At 44.4% G+C, this 16,487-nt stretch overlaps 1 pseudogene; it reads right to left on the reverse strand.

Moving 5' to 3' along the window:
* Positions 1 to 11,508: 11,508 nt before the first annotated feature.
* Positions 11,509 to 15,507, reverse strand: LOC123168318 (bidirectional sugar transporter SWEET6b-like; annotated as a pseudogene).
* Between the last annotated feature and the right edge of the window lie 980 nt (positions 15,508 to 16,487).

A 16,487-nucleotide genomic window follows, 5' to 3' on the forward strand; every position in this document is an offset into this window, starting at 1 on the left:
GCCTATCAGCACACATTTATCGTTTTCTTTCTTCGAAGAGAGGAAAGAAAGGCAATCTCGCCTGTCCTCGCGAAGCGCTTCTTCCACCGCCGCCCTCCGGCGGCTCTCCCCCGCCGACGACCTCGGTCGTCGGTGGTGAGGAGGGTCGCCGGATCCACGCGTGTGGATAGTTTTAGGTCAAAGTTGCTTAGTTTTTGGATTGTTCATCGTCTTGGCTTCAGCGACATCGATGTCGGCATTCAATAAAGTTTCTTCAGATTGTACTCCGACAAGGCGATCGGTCCTATGGTTGGGATGGATTTGGAATCTAGCCTATTCAACCAAGGATGGTGCGGCGGCGGCATCCTCGTGGCCGGATACTCCTCTATTTTTGTTACATTAGAGCAACTCTAGCCGATCCCAAAAAATAGAGGAGTATCCGGCCGAGTAAACCTTAATGGAGTATATTTACTCCAGTAAGTTTTGGCCGGACCTAGCTGATCTCCTAAATACAGTGGAGCATTTTTTTTGTCATCTGCGTTTCATTTTAGGCAACTGAAACAAATTTCAATGCTTCTTTATTTCATTGAACGGCATTTTGATACATCGGAGTACATAATTCATCAATTCTTTGCCATGAGAATGAAAGCAAAGAAAAGAAGAACCACAATTTGACATTTTAATAGATCTCCAACTTTCATTACTGCTCCCACTAGTTGGATTAATATTTTCTATATGTCTTCATTGTTGATTATCTCAATTGTCTTCTTGAGCTCGCACACTTCTTTCTTCATTGGTTCCAACGAATTCGACATTTCCGTCGCATCTAGTCTTGTTTCTAGTCTCTACTCTAGCAAGGAGTGCACGAACATCTATCAAATTTCTCGTTATCAATAAATCGGTGTAATCTTCTTCCAAATACAAAAACTTGCATCCGCCCTACACACAAATTTGAGAAAATATTAAGCTACAAATTGCACCGAATCCGATGAACTACCGAATCAAAACTAGCACTCACCCCATCTTTTTGCACTTGAAGAACACTCATCCGGGGTGTTCCGACGTGGTCAAAACCTGGCGCACCACCTGCCGTGGGCAGTTGTCACACTTTATGACCAAAAACGTGTAGGGGAACGCAGCAGAAAACAAAAAATTTCCGACCTACGCACCAGCCCAGGACCACTATGGAGACTGCATACATGGTTTGATTTTTTTCGTTACCGACTCGTAGCGCAGCGGGAAGTAGAGTCGATGACGATCGGCGGTGCAGATCCCCGCAGCTAGGATTTACAACCTCCCAACTGCGAGGATGTATACCCTCATCTGCTCCTCAGACAGCCCTCCAGGAGGCGGTCGAACAGCCCCCCCGGACGGTGTCGCGGATAGCCCTCCGGGAGGACCTTCGAAACTCGAACGGTCACTCGGACAGCCCTTCGGGAGGACCTTCGAAACTCGGACGGTCACACGGACAGCCCTTCGGGAGGCACTCACGGACTAAGACCGAAACTACGATCTCTCTACAGAGTTGCACACATACGGTGTCATCTATCCGGCAGGGCTTCGCCGTCCAGAACTAGTTCCCACCGGAACCCAGACAGCCTTTCGGCTCTACGAAACTATTTCGCTGGGAGGGAGAGAGAAGCCAGATCATGCATGGCACTTGTATGTGAGAAGGGATGATCCTTTAGGCAGCCCCCTCCACCCCTATATATAGGCCAAGCCCAAGGGTGGCTTCTCCAAGAAGCCAGGGGGGAAATACCAAAAAGGCCCTCAAGGTGGCTTCTCCAAGAAGCCAAGCAAAAAGCACTTTCACTATTCATGACGACATTTTTCAGCGTCCGTTCGAACTGAAAATATTTATGTGGGCTCAGAACATTTCCAGTACCCACTAAAATAATTTTCAACGCGTTCCGAAACAATTTCGGTTTAGTGATTTTCATTTGCGAAAAGGAAACAAGAATGCGTTTTCACTATTCATGAAGACAATTTTTCGCGTCCACTAAATCCGAAAATATTTCTGTGGGTCTTAGAATAATTCCAGTACCCACTAAAATGATTTTGGATTCGTTCTGAAACAATTTCAGATTAGTGAATTTCATCTGCGAAAAACAGCCAAAGCGGTACCGGCAGCTCCGAAACATTTTCGGTTTTTATTTCTGAAAATTCCAAAAAGTTTCCAGAATGATTCTGGCACCCTCTAAGAATTATCAGGCATGTGCCGAAAACATTTTGACTTAATGGCATACCCCGAAACAACTTTTTCGGTTTCACCAAAACTCATCCGGTGACCTCTCTCTGCGGTACGATTCCGCTGTCCGAAACTTTCCGGTGTCCGAAACTTTTTCGGTGATTTTCTCTCAGATTCCCTGTCTAGTATTCAGCAGATAGATGACCCTTAAGCGTGTGACCCTATAGGTTCGGTGAAGTATAGACATGACCTGGAACCCCTTCCGATCAATGATCAACATCGGAGCCGTGGACACCCATATTGACCCCTATACCCACACGAATGAATATTCGAGTGAACCTCCAGTTGTAGTGAGCTATTCCTGTTGCTTCGTGATATGTCACAAACACCTGAGGTGAGATTTCTTGCATGCCCATGGACGAACAATTTGTCCACCATGCAAGTTACCTCGTTACCGGTTTTGTTCTCTTTTCTCGTTTCCGTGTTCCGGCATCCTAGTGATCAAATCACACTGTGTCTGGCCAGACGATGATGGATACCGTAATACCGAGAGGGCCCGAGAATATCTCTCCATCGTCGGAGGAGCAAATCCCAATCTTGAGCTATCAAGTTACTTGACACACTTTTCCATGAACCCGTAAGCCGCCGTAATAGCCACCCATTTACGGATGACGTTTAACAAACCCCAAAGTTCATGAAGCAAGCATGAAGAAACTCGATACTCTCATGGTCTAAGGAATCATGCAAACGTTAACCATCTCTGTGTTATGTACCAATAAACTTGTGACGAATGAATCTCATAGCATAACATCATGCCGGGTCGATTCAACACAAATGTTCTCTTAACATTATGCCCTCAAGGTTGGTGACATAGACATGCCCATGATCAGGAAAACATAACCATCATGCAACACTTGAGCTAGTCTTAGAGGCCAGACTAGGAATACATTTTACCATTTATTATTCCACACGTGCATATGAGTCTTCCTCCGAGCCTCGTGGTTATTGCAGACTCGAGAACCATAGCAGTTATAGCATGGAACATAAACATAATTATGAACTCGGAGATAAATAATATCATTTATTATTGCCTCTAGGGCATATCTCCTACAGACTCCCACTTGCACTAGAGTCATTAATCTAGTTAATGCTAATGCACTTTACACCTGTGGCACACCGGTGTAAATATGCTTCGCTTGTGGTATAGCCTGATGTCCAACGGATCTGACGACTTCAGTTCCGTGTGTATCTTTGCATGTCCTCGCGTTTTCACGTTTTCACAAAATTCATATTTTGTGTGGACTTGGCTTTGTATGTATGTGAATCACAGGTCGAACCTGGATTCCTCAGACTGAGTTATGGAGCAACTACCTGCAGTAGTGTCCCATTGTCAAAAGCCATCTTGGAACTATAATAAGTTCATGAATGAACTATATGATTCAACATCTTCTTTGTCGCTTCTAAAGCGTCAACATACTTAGCCCTTGTTATAGAATTCGCCACAGTAACTAGTTTGAACAAATTCCAACTAACTGTGCCACCACATTGTGTGTTACACAAAACCCTAACTTAAATCGAAAATCGCACGGTGAACAGATGAAGACTATCGATGTAACATTTTACAACGAACTCTTCATGATCTCCGCTTGCAAGAAAACATATCATCAGTACTTACTCCAGTACTCAATGACATCTTTCACTGTTGTCCCACGATCAGTACTTTGATCACTTTAGTATCCATACTCGCAACACCTTGGGAGTATCGGACATATCTGGTTGTTTTACATACCATGGAATACATGATTAATCCAAACACAAAAGTGTGTGGAATCTGCATCATGTATTTTACTCATCAGTGTTTTGGGACACCGAGTCTTGCAAAAACTCTTTCCATGTGACTTTGGCAAGAATCACTCCTTGGCGTTTTAAATGCTAAAAGGTTTTTGCATCTTGTCAATATGTATTCATTGCTTAGCCCCATTAGGTAAATCTATCTCCATAGATCATCATGCCTAATATTGAGGCTATTTAGCCTAAGCACTTCATCGAAAAACTATTTTCAAATGAAGTCCTAATTCGTGTCAAGAAATTTATTTCCAATTACCAATGTGCCAAGCACATAAGGTTTTTAGAAATATTATTACGCTCCCACTTACTTTCTTGAATTACAAGCATCTTCCTTACCCATTGATGAAGTCAAAACCCCTTTGACCATTTCATCAAAACACGAAGATTCCAACTCCATTTTGCTCTCTTCTGTCCATTGCTAGAACTCTGAAGTTTGCATACCTACTAGCATCCTCTGGATCGACAAATTACTTTGGACTGTATCATATACAAGTCCTAGCTTTCATTTCCATCAGATGGAAATCCTTTTATCATCCATGTTTCATATCTCATGATTGAAATATGTATTAATTGCTAGTTCAACCCGAATCGACTTTAACCATCGCTACGATGAAAACAACCTCATCGTAGTCAACTCTTGAACTTGTTATTTCAACAAGTCGAGCTTTATGGATAAAACATTTTATCCGTATCAGTTTTAAGTTCCATAAATATTCGTTAGACTCTAAGTCTTCCGAAAGGTGTATCAAGGTTTTAATCTTGAATCACTTATATGGAAACTAACTTGGGTTGTATTGGCATTTAGCCAATTCCGGAGTCAGGGCCCATCAACGCTTCCTTGTGTACCGTAGGTATAATGTTGTCTAACAACAATATCTCAATTGCGCACCTGAGAGGTTTGCACGAGCCTTGCCTACGTGGTTCAGCTGCAAGTTCGACCGAAGTTCATACATTTTATTGTAGAGACTTCCGTATCAGTCGCAGTAGGAAACTCTGGAATTACTTCCAAGGTCTCTTTCCTTTGATCTGATGACGTAGATACTGTTTATCTCGTCGAGTTGCACTATTCTCCCACTCACCTTTTTGAAAGAACCATTCTCTTTAAAAGCACACCATTTCGCGGCAAAACTATTTGCCTCGGTATAGTGAGGGAGGAATACCCAACATTTTGGTATGACCTACAAAGTAGCACTTGTCTGATTTGGAATAGGTTTGTAACCTTTTACACAAGCCCCATATTCCAAATGTTAAGAAAAGATATAACATGGTTGGGCGTACCATACCATGGCTTCATTTCAACAGACCCGATGTAGCTCTTTTCAGTGTAAAAGCCGCAGTCTCTAAAGCATCACTTTAAAAGGGATAATGGCAAATTTATTTATGTCATCTTTGACCTTACCATGTCATAAATGGTTTGATTACATCTCCACAGACTTTCCACTTGCAATGGTGTTCCGGGAGGTGCAAGTTATGAAACCCCTTTCACAACTCATCAGACATTCGCTAAACATGTAACTCAAATATTCCTTTGTGCAATCAAATTGCAGAAACATAATTTTCTTGTTACAATAACTTCTACTTCATTTTTGAAAACCTTTTGAATGATTTCAAAAGATCCAAACTTACGTCTCATCAAGTAAATATCCATATATCTACTTGAGTCATTTCTGAGGATAAATAAATCCACTACTAACAACACTTATCGGACTACACACATCAAATGTATGATCACTAATAAGTTTGTTGTTCGTTCCTTATGGCCTGTGAACGGTATTTTTAGTCACTTCACTTTTCGGAGAAAAGTTGCAAGTGTCAGATGATTCAAAATCAAAAAGACTTCAAAATCCATCATAATGGAATTTTCCATGCGGGTTTCTCCAATGTGACCAAATGTAGTGCCACACTTGTGTGGTATTCTTTTAGTCTTGCGACATTTAGCGTCAGTGTTATGGATGTATCATATTACTATCAATATTCATAACATACATGCCATCTTGGATGGAAGCATGGCCCTTCATGTTATACATAATACTTAACAACAATTGTTGTTTTTATGAACAACTCTTTTGCAACAAACATTGTGCAATGGGCTAGCGTGTATGAAACTCTAAAATGAATTATGAAAGTAAACCCAGAGGTATTGTATTATTATCAATATTCATAACATACATCTCATTCATAATGAAAGTATGGCCCTTGTGTTATTCATAACATCAAACATAAAAAGTTCTCTTATGAACAACCTTCTTGCAAGATACCTTATGCAATGGGATAGAGTTTGTAAAACTCTAAATGAATTATGAAAATAAATACAGACGGCAATACACCGATGGAAGGTATAGTAACATTTACTATGTTCCCTGTGTATACCTTAACCTCATTTCTAGCTAGTCTTTCAGGCCATAGTAGTTCTTACATCGAGTTGCAACAGAACGCAATCGAGCGGGCAATTTTGTGATGAACTCACAATACCAAAGAATTAGTGATTAACATGTTTAACCATAATTCGCAAGAACTATATCTTTGACCAGCCTTCTATACATCAAAAAACTTGTATGACATTCATACATGAGCTGGATATTCCAGTCTTCTTTCCTTTTGCCTTTATACTTCTAACAGTTTAACTTTTAGTATTTCTCCTACTCTCAGAAGAAGCACCCAACTTAAGAGTGGCATTAGCCCCGGACTTCCTAGGCGTGTAAGTCATACTAACACCCTTTGGACACTTCCTTTCTCTTTAAGTTGTTGTTTTATTCACCTTTCATTATATGACAGGCGTTCCTCTGGATCCCTTTCCCAACAGTCAAATGCATAGTAAACACTTTTACTAATACTTGCAAACAAACATTGCTTTGTTTGTATCTGAAAATAATTTTCAGTTCCATGAATATCATATAACTATCCCAACTTTCGAAGTTTGGGTTTCATGGAAGCAAACATATTCCACTTGACCGTAACAGAATTCTAGCTTTTGGATCGAAGGACGAGAGTCACATGATCCATAGCATTAGCGGGAGGATACGGAAAGCATGCGATAGGACAAAGTCCTTCTCGGCACTTTTGAGGACAATCCTCATATTACGTTACCAATCGTAAAGTTTTAACCAGATATTTAACAGCTATTCAACTTTAATAGGGAAGGTGGAAATGCGAGCCATTATTCTACAACTATTATGCAAGAAACACTTAGACAGTGTTCATAATTAATTGCACTGAGAATTAAACATGCTAATTCAGCAGTGCGCTCCCACTCAAATCAATATCTCTCACAATTAATTTTGAGTGATACAAGATCCAGACTTCAATTCATCGCCATAGAATCATCATCTCATAACGGGAATTTTAATCGGTAGGCCAACTTGCCGATCACATCTCTATGTGACTCTTGCTCATCTTTCGATGCGTGTGTTCCGAGCTCAGGACGATCCTGCCATGAACGTCAAGACAACCAAGTGATCTTGCTGCGAGGTTTGACCTCACCCGCCTCACACTTCTCTAATCGTTCGTACCCATGCATCCATGGCGCACCCCGAAAAGATAGGTGCCGTGACGGTGCTACACTTGGGAGAACACTAACTACTTGATATTTTAAGTGAGAGATCACCCTAATAAAAGCGACTACCGCGCAATCAAGAAGGGTGAATCATAAGGGATAAACATCTCAGGCAATTCATAATAGCATGATATGGTATAGCCCTTTCTGACGGAGAAGTATTTCATTTCTTCGTCTTCAGCATTCGCGTCGGTGTTCACCTTCGCGAAGATTGCCACCACCTTGTCGATGCACCAGATAATATTGCTATCTCTATAGCTAACAAAATAATGCATTACAACAAGGTTGACACGCAGGTCATTAAAGTGCAATCATATGGCTCCAGCCATCATGCCGAATCATGACACGCAGGTCATGTTAATCAAATTACATCATATAGTCATCTCATACATAATCGAATTAGTATGAGCACTGCTATACCACATCACATGCACATCCTGCAAAACCAAGTTAGACGCCTCTAATCGGTTTATGCAAAAATTTATTTTACGTGGCTTCTAAGGTTTTGACTTAAACCGCAGCTACCAACGTTTTATCATCAAGTATGATTATTCAGGTTGCTAGATTAACATCTCGGGGTGTATGAAACACGGGATAATTAAATCTCGGGCCCCATACTAAACTTCGTCATACGCATGACCCCCGTGCAGATCATATCTGCGATGCCCTTTCATCTGCGAATTTCATCTTTCTTTTGACTACGGCAGAACCCAAAGAACTGATAGCACTTCCATGATCAATCAGGATCACGGATTGCCAGAACTTTCTCAAATTCCACCATGCTGTCTCGAGATTGAGCAAACCCAAATTCTAGGGAAGCAACAAGAACCTCGGGTAACAGATTTCATCTGTCACCCGCATAAATAATTTTCAGCAATAGATCTCATCTACTACCTAATTATATTATGCAATACCCATACATATCCATGTATTCTAGATCGAAACCTGCATCTACGCATAGCACGGCTCTTGATGCCACTGTAGGGGAACGCAGCAGAAAACAAAAAATTTCCGACCTACGCACCAGCCCAGGACCACTATGGAGACTGCATACATGGTTTGATATTTTTCGTTACCGACTCGTAGCGCAGCGGGAAGTAGAGTCGATGACGATCGGCGGTGCAGATCCCCGTAGCTAGGATTTACAACCTCCCAACCGTGAGGATGTATACCCTCATCTGCTCCTCAGACAGCCCTCCAGGAGGCGGTCGAACAGCCCCCCCGGACGGTGTCGCGGATAGCCCTTCGGGAGGACCTTCGAAACTCGAACGGTCACTCGGACTGCCCTTCGGGAGGACCTTCGAAACTCGGACGGTCACACGGACAGCCCTTCGGGAGGCACTCACGAACTAAGACCGAAACTACGATCTCTCTACAGAGTTGCACACATACGGTGTCATCTATCCGGCAGGGCTTCGCCGTCCAGAAGTAGTTCCCACCGGAACCCAGACAGCCTTTCGGCTCTACGAAACTATTTCGCTGGGAGGGAGAGAGAAGCCAGATCATGCATGGCACTTGTATGTGAGAAGGGATGATCCTTTAGGCAGCCCCCTCCACCCCTATATATAGGCCAAGCCCAAGGGTGGCTTCTCCAATAAGCCAAGGGGGGAAATACCAAAAAGGCCCTCAAGGTGGCTTCTCCAAGAAGCCAAGCAAAAAGCACTTCCACTATTCATGACGACATTTTTCAGCGTCCGTTCGAACAGAAAATATTTATGTGGGCTCAGAACATTTCCAGTACCCACTAAAATAATTTTCAACGCGTTCCGAAACAATTTCGGTTTAGTGATTTTCATCTGCGAAAAGCAAACAAGAATGCGTTTTCACTATTCATGAAGACAATTTTTCACGTCCACTAAATCCGAAAATATTTCTGTGGGTCTTAGAATAATTCCAGTACCCACTAAAATGATTTTGGATTCGTTCTGAAACAATTTCAGATTAGTGAATTTCATCTGCGAAAAACAGCCAAAGCGGTACCGGCAGCTCCGAAACATTTTCGGTTTTTATTTCTGAAAATTCCAAAAAGTTTCCAGAATGATTCTGGCACCCTCTAAGAATTATCAGGCATGTGCCGAAAACATTTTGACTTAATGGCATACCCCGAAACAACTTTTTCGGTTTCACCGAAACTCATCCGGTGACCTCTCTCTGCGGTACGATTCCGCTGTCCGAAACTTTTCGGTGTCCGAAACTTTTTCGGTGATTTTCTCTCAGACTCCCTGTCTAGTATTCAGCAGATAGATGACCCTTAAGCGTGTGACCCTATAGGTTCGGTGAAGTATAGACATGACCTGGAACCCCTTCCGATCAATGATCAACATCGGAGCCGTGGACACCCATATTGACCCCTATACCCACACGAATGAATATTCGAGTGAACCTCCAGTTGTAGTGAGCTATTCCTGTTGCTTCGTGATATGTCACAAACACCCGAGGTGAGATTTCTTGCATGCCCATGGACGAACAATTTGTCCACCATGCAAGTTACCTCGTTACCGGTTTTGTTCTCTTTTCTCGTTTCCGTGTTCCGGCATCCTAGTGATCAAATCACACTGTGTCTGGCCAGACGATGATGGATACCGTAATACCGAGAGGGCCCGAGAATATCTCTCCATCGTCGGAGGAGCAAATCCCAATCTTGAGCTATCAAGTTACTTGACACACTTTTCCATGAACCCGTAAGCCGCCGTAATAGCCACCCATTTACGGATGACGTTTAACAAACCCCAAAGTTCATGAAGCAAGCATGAAGAAACTCGATACTCACATGGTCTAAGGAATCATGCAAACGTTAACCATCTCTGTGTTATGTACCAATAAACTTGTGACGAATGAATCTCATAGCATAACATCATGCCGGGTCGATTCAACACAAATGTTCTCTTAACATTATGCCCTCAAGGTTGGTGACATAGACATGCCCATGATCAGGAAAACATAACCATCATGCAACACTTGAGCTAGTCTTAGAGGCCAGACTAGGAATACATTTTACCGTTTATTATTCCACACGTGCATATGAGTCTTCCTCCGAGCCTCGTGGTTATTGCAGACTCGAGAACCATAGCAGTTATAGCATGGAACATAAACATAATTCTGAACTCGAAGATAAATAATATCATTTATTATTGCCTCTAGGGCATATCTCCTACAAAACGGGGAGCTAATGAGCTGCTGGGCCAGTGCCGAGCCCGGCCGACGGCCGGGCATGTCTTTTCTGGCGAACCGCCAACGAGTGAGATCTGAGCGGCTAGAGGAGGAGGCCATACCTGGATGCGGTGCAGAGATGTCGCCGGGCTGTGCGGTTCGGTACCCGGCCAATCCATCACAAAGGCGCCACTGCCGGAGGACGGATGCATCAAATCTGGCGGCGGCAGCAGCCGTAGATCTTCCGATTTCTATGATGGCGGCGGCGAGAGAGGCTCATATCCGGGTTGGCTTCTCTATTCGGTTTGGGGACCAGCTAGACGTCGGTTCGATGAGTAAAACCGAATTTTTACTCCTCTAACGCCTTTTAGGGATCGGCTAGAGTTGCTCTAATGCCTCGCATACCATAATCACTTGGGGTAAACTTTTTCTGAACAAAATCCTATCAAACAGTTTTTTTTCCTTTGCCAACGTGCAAGTTTATCCTCATTCACACGGCAAATTTCATTCAATTTGCATGGAAAATGTCTGATATACTTTCTCCGTTTCTAAATATTTGTCTTTCTATAGATTTCAACAAATGACTACATACGGAGCAAAATAAGTGAAACTATACTCGAAAGTATGTCTATATACATCCGTATGTGGTAGTCCATTTAAAATCTCTAAAAAGACAAATATTTAGGAATGGAGGGAGTATATTGCATGGCAAATGATTTCTGCAATAATACAAACACCAGTTTTTGTACAAATGGAGTAGATCTTCAGGCGCACACATTGTTCACATGGTAAAATGAATTACGTACTCTGGCAACTTCGGTTGTACTGTCACTTCAAATTTTGAGCACTACGTCTTGTTACACTTAAGTGAGCATCAACAAGATGTCTTGAAGATATTCAGGAACACAACCCGAAAAGAAAAAGGAAAAAAAAGTCTCACCAAAGTGATCAACTCCTCTCAGCAGTAGCACATAAAACACCACCAAAGACAACACCCGAAAACATAAAATGTCTCCAAAAGCGGCATCTTCAAGAAGAAAACAGTGCACAAGCATCGTCGTCACCCGGTCCAAGATCTTAGGTTTTCACCTTGGAGAAACTACGAGCTCTCAAAAATAATACCTTCAGCAAGGTACTCCCTCCGTTCTAAATTACTTGACCCATATTTATCTAGACACGAATATATCTAGACACTAAACAAGTATAGATACATCCGTATTTAAACAAATTCAAGTCAACTAATTTGAAACGGAGGAAGTAATTGCCAGGCACAACCAATGAAGGTTAGACCTTATGTTTTCACCGTGAAAGTCACGGCTCGACATTCGAGGAGCACCACAAAAAATGAAATCCTCCCGTGCTGCCGCCCCCACTTGTCATTGCTGCTTCTGAAAGTTATCAAACAACCTAGCTGACTCCATCGCCTCCAAGGCCCTCTCCGCCTTACTGATCCTATGCTCTTAGCCACCATGACTTTCTCCACCGCTGTCTACGCCATGGAAACAGAGATACCAAAATGTCCCATAGTGTCAACAAACAATAGAGCTTCGTGCCGTGCCCTCATGGAGCCTCGTAGGCTGATATGGACATGCACGATCGGATTCTATCCGATCCAGATATTCTTGGCCAAGATCTCAGGCAGCAGTTTCGGAACGTGGACAGCCAGATCGAGGAGGACCGATCATGCAGATCGTTGTCGTGATGCGATAAGAGCACTAGGACCGCCACCACACCGCTTCCTCCACCAGGCCGACGCCATTGCCGGCACGATGGAGGACACCGGCCCGCGCTGCTCATAGCCCGCGCCGCCGGCTGAAGACACACGCCAGATCCAGGCGGATCCCGATCCGCCGCTAGCCCCTCGCATGCACGATCCGCCACCTCGAAGCCCGTTGTGCTCTGGCAGTCCTGACTGCCGTGGGGATCCGCCGCCTAATGTGGTGGCGGCGAGGGAGGAGGGAGAGAGAGGAGGGTGCTTGCGGCGGCGGTGGGAGCGCCCTCCCCGTCGCCCACGAGAGCGACGTAGGAGGGTAGCTCTGTAGCGGCTGTCTAATGGATGAGTTGATGACGCGTTTCTGTCTCTAGTCTTGCAGTATATATGGTGGCCACTATACCATCCGTCTCCGCTGCCGAAAAAAGGTCCCTGCCTATTTGTCCTGGCTCTAGGAACACCGCACCGTCAGCAAGCGAAGTGGTTCACCTTTGAACTTGAATGAATACTGGCAAGGAGGAAATGAAGGAATTCAACGACACTTGTCCCACAAACAGAGCTCCACATGAGCTACGCCGACGCGCACGGCACGGCCACACACACGTGCCACACAGAAGACGCACACTGCCGGTAGGAGACATTTTTTTAGCATAACCAGAAGAAACTGCTTTGCCGGAGGTTCGGGCACTCGTTATCCTGACGCACCTCTACACCTGTAGAGGCAAACCTTTCTGCTCTCGCCTAGGCTCCAGGGCTACGCACCACCGATGAGCAAGGCCCCAGAAGGAAATACACACCGGAATCAGTAACCCCCCATGACCGCCGCAGAACAGCGTCAACACTGTCAACAATGACGGTGGGCAGCTCAATGTTCTTCTTCTTGGGGGTCGATTTGTAGTAGAAGTGGAGGGTCAGCTGAATGAGGCCTAAAACTGCCTCGAGCCCATTGGGGATCTGCGCATAATTAAAAGTGGGCATCACAATTGATTAGATCGATCTATGCAAAGTGACATCATCGCATCAAAGCTAGATCGATGGAGTGTGTATGTATTGCACTGACCGCCACATAGAGATCGAACTCGATGAGCGCATAGGCCGTCCAGCAGCAGCCACTGAGGAAAATCGCCAGCGACAGGAAGAATCGCATGTACTAAACACTCTTGGTTCTGATCACACGAACCTGCAAGCAATACAATATTAGTACCGGTGAAAAAAATAGAATGCTATAGCGCCACTATTTGCACGCAATAGCATTTTGTGCAATGTCTTCCTAAATAAACCATTTTACAATGTCTAGCTAATATTATGCTAATAGCATATTTTAAGGGCCCCGCTATTTTTGCATAAGAAAAGTATGTTTTTAGTCCGTCAAGTTCACCAAAAGTCTACATCTGGTCTTGCAAGAATTTTTAGGTGACATTTGGTTCCTCAAGTCACACAACTAAGCAAGTTGTCCAAAACCAGAGACAATGGGTAAACCACTGACGTGGCACCGGTTCTGGTAAACGGTAAGGACCGTTCCGCAAATAAAAGATACACTAATGACTATGATGAAAACCAGTTCTGGTAAACTGTGAAGACATTTGGTGAAGTCGAGGGACCAAAACACACTTTTCTCTTTTTTCATAGCATGCTATATTTTTCACTGATTAGTACTCACATTATATAAAAGCACAAGGCTGCGTCATTAAATATGTGTGACCTATTTTTTGTTTTGAGAAACAATATATGTATGATCTAGATAGTAAGTAAACAAACTCGCTGGTTAATTAACAGCCGCTACATTGCCCCGCAAAAAAAAACCAGCGGCTACTTTGATGAACTCTACACCACATGCACTATATCCGCAATAATGCTAGACCTACAAAAATGTACAAACATTTTTTAACAATTCCCAATTATAATCCTTGGCATCCGCTTGTTGGTAAAAAAAAGTAACCTTTTGTAGATGCAGTTCCCCTAGCTAGGCACCGCACCACACGTTGGTGATGGAGCGATTTGTAAAAAAATTAAGTAACCTTATGTAGTAATTTGTAAATGTGGTTCCCCTATAGCAGCAGAAAGTTTGGTTGGTTGGCTAGCTAAATACGCGGATTGCAAGTACAGATCTATAAGCAGACGAGAGTGTTAGTTAGATTTTTTGCGGGGAGATGAGAGTGTTAGTTAGCCACATGTGCGGCATCAACACGCAACAACTAACTGAGTTCAAAATAAAACTACAAGAAACGGGAAGAAAGAATTAAAGAGTAGACACGATGGGTCGATGATCATCGTTATACGTACCATGACGGTAAGATTGGAGGCGTACTGGATGGAGCCGCAGATGACGCAGAGGATGCCGACGATCATGGAGCGCTTCTCGTGGGTGTGCGCGCCGTGGAGCACGCCGGCCACCACGGCCGCCATGAACGCCGCCTCGATGCCGAGCACGGCGAGCATCTTTAACTGCACGCATATATACCGAAAAAAGACCGGGCCTTAGGGGCAGAAACTAACTAACACCGAAAAATGAGGAACGATTAGGGGACGCGTGTATAGATGTACCCGCTTGTTGTTGGTGGAGTAGATAAAGAAGATGCTGAGGTAGACGAGCTGGACGACGAAGCCGATCCCGTTGACGGTGACGACGAGGATGCTGTTGGGGTGCACGATGGGGAGGCCGTAGAAGACCCAGAGCATGCAGGTGAGCAGCGTCGCCAGGTAGGGGTCCGGCTTGTACTCCTCCACGTCCTTGGCCTTGCAGATCCGCCGGAACATCGGCCTGCGCGCACGCACAAGCAACAAACACAAGTTACCAACAATCACCCTCCATATGCATAGATAGATAGATTATAGGTAAGAGTAGGAGGTGAAGAGGGCGGCGGCGGCTAGACAAGAGGAGGCAGGCTTACGCGTGGGAGAGGAAGAGGCCGAAGGAGATGACATTGCCGATGATGCCGACGATGTTACGAGCTGCGTCGGCGGAAACCATTTTGCGCGCCGGGAAGGAGACTGCTGACTCGAGGAAGAGGAAGGATGTTGGTTGTGATCTGGCTGGGGCGATGAGAGAGGCCGGCCGAGCTTATAGCGTGGCGGGGTTCGCGTTCCCCACCCAATGGATATGGTTAGGGGTTAACGTTTAGTTAGACTGGCTCCTCGTGGCTGGGTAAGATCCGAGTCTAGCTCGTGGGTCAGATTGCCAAGTCATACGTTGGGTGTAACGTGCGCGCGTGCATGCCCGGATCGGGAAACCGAGAGAAATGGGGAGGCATGCATAACCTCCTCGTACGCAAGTGTGTCGTGCCCGGCCTCATCCGTACCAGCGTAGATAGGGATAGAAGAATGAAAAAGGATATGATGTGATATGTACGAGTTGGCATATGGATCTGGAAGACAGAATGAAAAAAATGCAAAAGCAAATATCTTTTTCTTCAGAAAAACTTTTGACCTATTCATCATCTGTCATAGTAGTACAAGTAACACCAGAAATAAGAAAAAAATACATCCAGGTTCATAGACCACCTAGCGACAACTAGAAGCATTGGATGAGACGATGTTGCACCACCATCAGTGCCCCTCCTTCACCGGAGCCAGACAAAACTTGTTGAAGTAGACAATGGAAAATCGTCATGCTAATTACCCTAGAGGACCAGTGCAACAGAAAAACAACAGTTATCGATGTAGAGAAGCATAGAGTGGAAGAATATGACCATGTAGGCACATGAACGAAGATTGGATCCATGGAGATCCAACGCGAACCAACACCAATAGAATCCCACGAGATCCAATGGAGACACACCTTCACACGTCCTCTGACGACGCTAGATGCACCACAGGGATGGGAGTTAGACGGGAGACCTCATTCCATTTTCAGGGAGCTACGACTGCCTTGTCTTCCTAAACAGACACACACCCTAATCGATCTAAAAAACATCAAAAAAAACATAGCAGGAACCCTCCTGCCAGCAAGGGCTAGGGTGCACCGCGACTCCTTGGCCTTGAAGCCACCGGATAGAAGGCGGACCAGCGGCGGCGATGACGGGATCAAGGCAGAGAAACTCAAATTGCCTGAGCGGTTG

Source organism: Triticum aestivum, chromosome 7D, assembly GCF_018294505.1.
Source record: "Triticum aestivum cultivar Chinese Spring chromosome 7D, IWGSC CS RefSeq v2.1, whole genome shotgun sequence".
NCBI lineage: Eukaryota > Viridiplantae > Streptophyta > Magnoliopsida > Poales > Poaceae > Triticum > Triticum aestivum.